This window comes from Triticum dicoccoides, chromosome 5A, assembly GCF_002162155.2.
Source record: "Triticum dicoccoides isolate Atlit2015 ecotype Zavitan chromosome 5A, WEW_v2.0, whole genome shotgun sequence".
Lineage (NCBI taxonomy): Eukaryota > Viridiplantae > Streptophyta > Magnoliopsida > Poales > Poaceae > Triticum > Triticum dicoccoides.
The window spans coordinates 45,116,519-45,124,917 of NC_041388.1; the positions used below are offsets into that span (position 1 = coordinate 45,116,519).

Genomic DNA, 8,399 nt, shown 5'->3' on the forward strand with positions numbered 1-8,399 from the left:
GTGTGCGGTGCCCCCTTCCACCATAGTCCTCGATAATATTGTAGCAGTGCTTAGGCGAAGCCCTGCGACATTAGTACATCAAGATCGTCACCAGGCCATCGTGCTGACGGAACTCTTCCCCGACTCTTTGCTGGATCGGAGTCCGGGGATCGTCATCGAGCTGAACGCGTGCTAGAACTCGGAGGTGCCGTAGTTTCGGTGCTTGATCGGACGGGCCGTGAAGACGTACGACTACATCAACCAAGTTAACGCTTCCGTTGTCGATCTACAAGGGTACGTAGATCACACTCTCCCCTCTCGTTGCTATGCATCACCATGATCTTGCGTGTGCGTAGGAAATTTTTTGAAATTACTACGTTCCCCAACATAAGTCTCCTTTGTATTTTGTGTCAAATTTTAAGTATTGGTTTAATTAACAAAACACTAATGCATGTCATCAAAAATTATATCATTGCATCCGTATTTTAAGATAGTTTCCAATTATATTATATTTTATGACATGCATTAACATTTTATTAGTTAAATTTAAAGGCAAAATTTGGCACAGAATACAAAGGGGACTAATAAACCAGGACAGAGGTAGTAGAAAATAATAATAAGTGCATTTACTTCTTTAGAAATTGAGAAATATTTCTCACATGCAAAGGTTATAATACATAAGCCAGTTTTCAAATTCCAGAGGCAAATGTAACTACTTTTACAAAAACAGTAGCATTCTAACTACACAAGCCAGTTCATCTATAATTTTTAACCATACCCAAAAGTCTAAGTTCATTTCTATCATAAATGTGATGATATAAACGTCAAAGGATAGCAATACTATTTGCGGTCATCTAAGCGAGGGCTCATTTGCACCTGAAGAATAGTAAATTCAAAGAAATATTAAAAAGTCCAGAAAAACATTTTTTTACAATGAAGATGCTCGGATGCATAACATTCGAGAAGCTCAAGGAAAAGAAAATCGGATCCAAACAGTATTCTTTTCCAAAAAAATCCACAGACATTTTTTTGGCCACAAATGTCCAAACAACCTGAATTTTTGCACGCACATCGCGCATTCGAGCATCTCGAATGCTAAAAAGTTCTGTTTTGTGCTTTTTTTATGGGACATTTACATCTCTGCCCCTAACTCGAACCCACTACTCAGTTTTGCCCCTAGTTTTCGGGTATGCTCAGTTTTGCCCCTCTGCCGTCAATGCTACTTATAGAAATGCCCCTCTGCTTCGTTTCCGTCCAGTCAAGGCTGTTTGACCGCTAACTTGCCGTCAGTTTGACATATTTGCCCTTCTTTCTTACATGTGGCCCCTCTCTTACCTCTTCGCTTCACTCTCTCTCTGTTCTCTTTCTCTCGCTCGACCCTAACCCTAGCTCTGTCTTCCCCAAATCGCCCCCTCACCTGTACCCTAGCGGCTTCAATCCCCACCATGGAAAACTCCAGATCAATGGCGGGCACGGTGGAGATTCGGTCGACCTGACTCTTTATGCGAGCTGTGCTGCGATTCGGAGCCAACCGCTGTGGATGGAGGTCGATGGTGGTTGCGGCGCCGGCGGCGGCCATGAAGGGAGCACAAATCCGAAGGGGTAAGTGCAGTACTTTCAGATCTGAAGCCTGCTATACGTATTGTAGTTCGTTTTGATTCCTAGTGTTCATCTGCGTTCGTAGTGCTCATTTGGTTCGATTTTTTTTCTGTTTTTCATTGTCATTCGTAGGGTGGACTATATATGTTTGGATTGTAGAATGGAAACAACTCTTCTAGTTCCTGCTGGTACAAAAGCAGGGAACACAGGATTTTCATTTCCTTTGGTAGTGGAGAGCACACTGAAGTTTGTGCAGTTTAGATCTCATATCTGTGCTAAATACCCATGGGGAATACATGATGCAGTTGAATTCAGGTACTGGGATATTGATAGTTCAGTTTGGGTCCCAGTCCAATATGATGCTGAGTTAGAAAAGATGTTTAGAAATCATGCTCATTTCCCAGTCAAATTGGAAATCAATGTCATACAAAGAAAAAGAGGATTGACAGACAGCAGTGGAAGAAAATCACAATCTACTAGTTCTAGAGGTAGGAGCAAAATATCCAAGGGGAGAAAAACAAGTGTTAGCAGTCAGAAGAGAGCTTCAGATGCAGGAGAGAGCTCTATGCAGGTTCCAGGAACACCATCAGAGCAAGTGCCTATTTATGCAGGTCCTACTCAGAGCAGAGATTCTGTTGATCCAAATATTGAGGAGGGACTTCCTAATGATTGGCCTACAGATGATGAGGATGAAAGGCTTTTCCCTCAGTTTGTTACAAAACAAAAGGCCAAGAAGACAGATGATGATGGGGATGAAGATTATATTCCACCACCAGAAGGAATGTTTGATGAGCCAGGTGAAGATGAGTTGGAGGAGGACCAGGACATGGGATATAGTGAGGATTCTGATGATGGAAGGCCAGATGTGCAGTACAACAGAGATGATCCTTCTTTAAAAGAAGGAACTATATTTTCTAGTGCTTTAGACTGTAGGAATGCACTAGCTACATTTTCAATTAAAACTCAGAGTGAGTATGTAGTAGACAAGAGTGATCCTACCAGGTTGACTGTTCATTGTGCTTATAAGAGGTGTAGATGGAGGATGCATGCCTTCTTAATGAGAAATAGCTCATTGTTTCAGGTACAAACAGTAGGTGCATATGTAGTTACATTGCAAATATTTTCCAGTTATTTGTTGCAGCAAGTATGTCTGACATGTAATTGAACTTTCAATATTGCAGGTCAAAGTGAACCAGTCTGCACATACTTGTCCAAGTGTAAGCAGAAGGCAAAGACTAAAGTCAGCTAAGTGCAGATGGGTTGCTGATGCAGTGAAGCATTGGGTTTTAGAGGATTCAGAGGTTGGAGTTACAGAGTTGAAAAAGAACCTGAAGAAAAAATATGGCCTGCAAGTCCCATACATGAGAGTGTTCTATGGAAAGCAGATGGCACTGGACAACATTTATGGTAAGTGGACTGACTCATTTCAATTGTTGTACACTTACAAGGCAGAAGTTGAGAAAGCATCTCCTGGAAGTGTAGTTAACATTGACAAGCACACTGTAGAGTACAAAATAGCTGGAAAAACTAGACAGAGTGGGAATGAGAGTTAATCTTATATTAAACAACAAAAAATTGGCAAATAATGTCAGCAAAATGAGAGGACAGACAGAGTGGGAATGAGAGTTAATCTTACATCTAGGGGGCAGCCTAAGAATCTTCTTCCCGTGCTTGCACCTCCCCAGGCGACGCGACGAGCGGGGATGAGACCGTGCCCTGCGCACCGCCGCGTCGTGCTCATCTCCAGTCCAGAGAATGACGGATGGGGGAGGTAGAACTAGGATTGAAACTGAACAATCCCAACACCATCGACCTAAACACATGAAATCCCCAATCTGATGAACCCTAATTGGGACAGAAATACCCCAGATCGATCCACCGATGAGCCACACTTACCTCGCAAGTCACCGACGAGCTCGACGTGGACATGTCGCCGCCCTCCAAATCGACCCACCGTCGGCCTCTGAATCCTGCTGCGGTCGCTCTCTCCCCTCTCCAAATCGAGCCATCGAGAGGTTGAAGAAGAACAGAGAGAGAGTGAAGCGAAGAGGTAAGAGAGGGGCCACATGTAAGAAAGAAGGGCAAATATGTCAAACTAACGGCAAGTTAGCGGTCAAACAGCCTTGACTGGACGGAAACGGAGCGGAGGGGCATTTCTATAAGTGGCACTGACGGCAGAGGGGCAAAACTGAGCATACCCGAAAACTAGGGGCAAAACTGAGTAGTGGGTTCGAGTTAGGGGCAGAACTGGAATTGGCCCTTTTTTTATTTGAATTTACTATTCATGCCCAGGTGCAGATGCACCTGGGCACCGAATCGCGGCACTCATTTGCTATTTTGCATTATCACCTCTCTCTCTCTTGTGTGTGTGTGGGCGCGCTCAGATCACTTTGATAATACATTTTCATAAAAGTTTTGAAATCTACATTGTATTTTCAACACACTATACCTATTTGGATTTTACTTGAGATCTTTTAAATTTCTTTGAATTTTTTAGAAGTATAAAGAGATCAGCGGAACTCAGGGGCGCATATGCCATTTACCTGCAAAGTATATCCTAAATCAAAACACAGTAAGCTAGGGCTTAATTAAGCTGATCTTGCAATAGTTTGACTTTTATAGGTTGTAAGAGAATCTCTCTTACACATGCGCTTGCGCCTAGAACAAGATGATTGGTGATATTTTAATGGAGACTCTCCTATAAGGCAAGGTCTTGACGAGTCAAAAACTCAAAATGACCCTTCCAGTGTGCATTGGGGTACCTACATAATCACGTGCTGTACAGTGCATGCATGATGCATGAACAGAATTATACGTTAATGGCTAGATCGGATCTCGCTGATAAGGCCAACATTAACCGATCCTAAAAGTTGAGGGAGGATTCGGCCGAGTAAAGTTAGGGTAGAAATTTTTTATTTCTCTATAGTGGATGGTGACCTCATCTAGCCGATCCTCTAAACTTTAATAGAGTAAAAAATGTATAGATTTTATGTTCTAATTCAAACACTTCACAATATATATCATAAGACATTGAAATTAAAACATGCATAACATAATCATCATAACATATATTTCATCACCGTGATTTTCAAATTAAAGCATGCATAGTTCATTCAGAAGGCATCACTTCGAACATAATGTTTGATCCAAAATCACCACAAACATAACATGTGTATGTTGTGGATTGAGCCAACCAATGGCACGCATGAACTCAAACAAGGTGGTCGACGAAGAAAACATCACCGCCACCACCACCACCATGCTCTCAGCCACCATCACCATGACCATCCTCTCGGCCGCCGCCGCCACCACCATCCTCTCCGCGGGTACCATCACCACCCCCTCGGCCACCACCACCACCACCCCCTCGGCCACCACCACCATTCCGAAGAGAGCCTTTTGCTTGGGTCAAGATCTCCCCACGAGAGAGCACCCAATACTTTCTTGTGGTTTCTTCCATTGTGGTTGGATTCATGAACATGGTAGCGCGTTCTTCAGCCTTTTTGGCATCACGAATCATTTCCTTACTCAAGTGCAAGTCTACGCTTCTCCGCCTTCAACTTTCTATCTTCGGGTGCCAACTTATCCTTCCATTTCTCATCCTCCAACACCTTGACCTCATTCCACCTCACCATCTTCTCTTCTTTGCCTTCAGCCACCAACACCTTCTTGGCCTCAATCATGGCCACAAGGTCTTATTTGTATGTGCCACGGTACGCATTTCTCGTCTTCCTTTCTTCGCATGAGTCGTCGCCGTCGGTTTTCTAGCTCTTTTGGCTCTGCCGGGAGCTGCGGGAAGGCCATTGGCCGTCGCCGGAGAGGTGGTCGCCAACCCGGCAGCCTTTGCCGCGATGGGAGCTGGAGCTTAAACTTGGTAGACTTTTTTCATCCCCAAAATTTTCTTTGACGCGGGCGGTAGAGCAGGGGTGGTTTTCGGCGGCGACAAGCCGACGGGGTGGTGGAAGGATCCAGGCTATCCATTCCGGCGGGAGAGTCGGTCATCGGTGGCGTGGTGGCGGCTGCGGCGGGAATGAAGTCGGTGCAAGGGTGCGAGAAAGAAGGCGCCACTTTTACTTGGCGGCGCTGAGGGTAAGAATATTTAGGCAGATTGGAGGGGGTTTTTGGCGGGGGTGGAAATTTTCTTCCTCCTCTATTCGGTTTAGAGGATCGGCTAGGTGCGGCGTAGCCAAGGATAATAGAATTTATCCTTCCTTACAGCCGGATAGAGGATCGGTTAGAGTTGACTTAACGGATTGCCAATTCCTGCAAATAAAACGGATTGCCAGTTTTTTTTTCTTGGGAAACAGAATGCAGTACATCTCTGCCTAAAAGAAAGAGAGTAGAGATCTAGAAAAAAAAGTAGGTCGAAAAAGAAGATAAGTTGGTAGTGTCTAGTGTGCAAAATCTGATTGACAATTTTATACCGTCAATTTGAAATATTTTGGTATAGTAACACACATGAAGCATGGCAAATGCCTGTAAGATACAGATTAATGTATTTCCTGCCGACTGGATTAGATACTTCGAAATCGATCTTCTTTGGGCCGTTCGATTTATATAAAGAAATTAGAAGGTGTAGTTTAATATATACAGATGTTTCCCACTAATATCTCTTTGGGTCAGCAGATTCGGCGACGGGGTTGCCTAGCAGGATATATTATATGAAAAAAGACATAATCTGCTAGACCTATTCCTTGACGTCCTTGATGTAGCATCCTAGCCAATAGCGAAGGACTTCGCGAGTATTAGCACATTTTATTGTATATGATGTTTGAGTGTATATGTGGATTATCTACTCCTTTTCATTATTTTGGATTTTTAGTTGTGTTGCCTAGTGCATGAAGCTTAATATGGTATCAGAGTTAAGGTCTTAAGTTCAAGTGCTGACTTTCGCAGTTTATCAAAAAATTGTTGCTGCTCTCGTTTGTCTACATATAGGTCTCTTGAGCCATACCATTGAGTCTATCCACGTGTTGACTTTTTGCGTCACACATGAGAGGAGGTGTTGAAGTGTATATGTAGATTATCTAGCTATTTTCATCAGTTCGGACTTTTTTTTGTGTTGGCTAGTGCATGAAGGTTAACATATGATGTTAGTTTTTTTGCGCGTCATGTTATCTTTTTTCTTGCCCGTCCATGTAAATATTTATGAAGCGTCCTACAGCACGACATCTCATAAACAGGGTAGCAAAAAATAATTGAATTTTTTTTGGTTAATATGGAAACACAAATTTTATGAAATAGAAACAAATAGGTTCCAGTGTATTTTTTTTTCCTGTTGAAACAATAGGTTCCAGTGTTACCTTTGAGTGGCACATAGCCTCTTTCCTTTAGTTCCCGGAGCCGCATTTGGGTCATCAGCGATGCGGCGCTACAAGCCCAGAGCACCATGCTCGGCACGCCCAGCTCCCGCGCCACGTCCAGAGCGAAGCTCATCAGCGATGTCGGCAGCACGCAGGTCACCGGCGGCATGCCCTGGGTGCCGTTGAGCCGCAGGAGGAGCTCCTTCAGCGGCTCCGCGGACCGCTGGCTCGTGGCGGCAGACAGCATGAGGTCGTAGTCCTCTGCGTCCCGGTCAGCCTCCACCAGCCCGTCCGGGATCGCCTCGAACCGGAACCCCTCGTGGCCACGCACTGCGGCGGCGCCCTCGGTGGCCTCCATGATGCGGTGGTTGTGCTCGGTGTTGACGAAGGTGATGTAGACGCCGTGGTGGTGCAGCAGCTTGGCCAGCTGGAGCGCCGGGTTGATGTTACCGGAGCTCGGGTGCGGCACCACCACGGCGTGCGGCCTCACCATTAGTTCGTTCGTCCGGCCGTGGGCGCGCGCGTTCGGAGCTGTGCACTGTGTGAATGCTTAACTGGCTTTGTTCTGTTTGTGCCAATCAAGGTGAGTGTGAGCTATGTAAGTATACTCCACTAGCACTTGCTGCGGACTTAATTAATCCTCCCTCTTAAATTTTTTGCGTTAGATTTATCTAAATACGGATGTATCTAATACTAAAACGTGACTTGATACATCCGTATTTAGACAAATCTAAGACAAGAATTTTGAAACGGAGGGAGTACTGTATTATGTAAACTAGCTAAGCTGTAGATCTAGATGCCCTAATTAGATCGTACTTTCATGTGTAGACTCGATCGGATCGAGGTCTACTCCAGCTCGTAAGTCCAAACCTTGTCTTTCTTTTCTTCTCTCGATTGTGAAATTTGCGTGTGGGATCCAAACCTTGTCGATGTTCATCACTATCGATCTTGCCCGTCGCACACTCGAGGACAGGTGACAGAAAGAATTGGTCGTGTCATGGGAGAAACGGGCAAAGCCTATAGTGTCAACAAACTGGTCACTTTTTTTTTAAATACGCACAAGCATACATATCATATATTCATGAAAGAAGGAGCCAAGATGAACAATACAACACGGTATGGCACAATGCTACACTAAGAAATTAGCAACCACATCCACCATGACAACACCGACATGCTACTCGCCTTGCCCAAACTCAAGCCATGAATGGCAAAGAAGTAGAACACAAAGCACATAAACCGCGTCACAACTGTATCCGATACCTTGGAGCATGCAAAAACTCCGGACCAAACTAGAACAACGCACGCTACACTCTTAGCACCTAGGAGATCGGTAAGTGGACAAAATGAGCTAGCCCGACTCGGGGAAGACGTCTGAAATGAAGCGTCAAAGATGGAGTACATTGTGCCCCGGATGCCCATGCCCACAGCACCAACCAACACATGACAACACAGTACCCCAAGCCTGGTCACCGAGGCAAGCGAGGCAACCCACACCAGCTACTCATCCGGAGGACA

At 44.8% G+C, this 8,399-nt stretch overlaps 1 pseudogene; it reads right to left on the minus strand.

The window, feature by feature from the left end:
• The window catches only part of LOC119299144, a 21,776-nt pseudogene extending 14,402 nt beyond the window's left edge, over nt 1-7,374 (minus strand).
• Between the last annotated feature and the right edge of the window lie 1,025 nt (nt 7,375-8,399).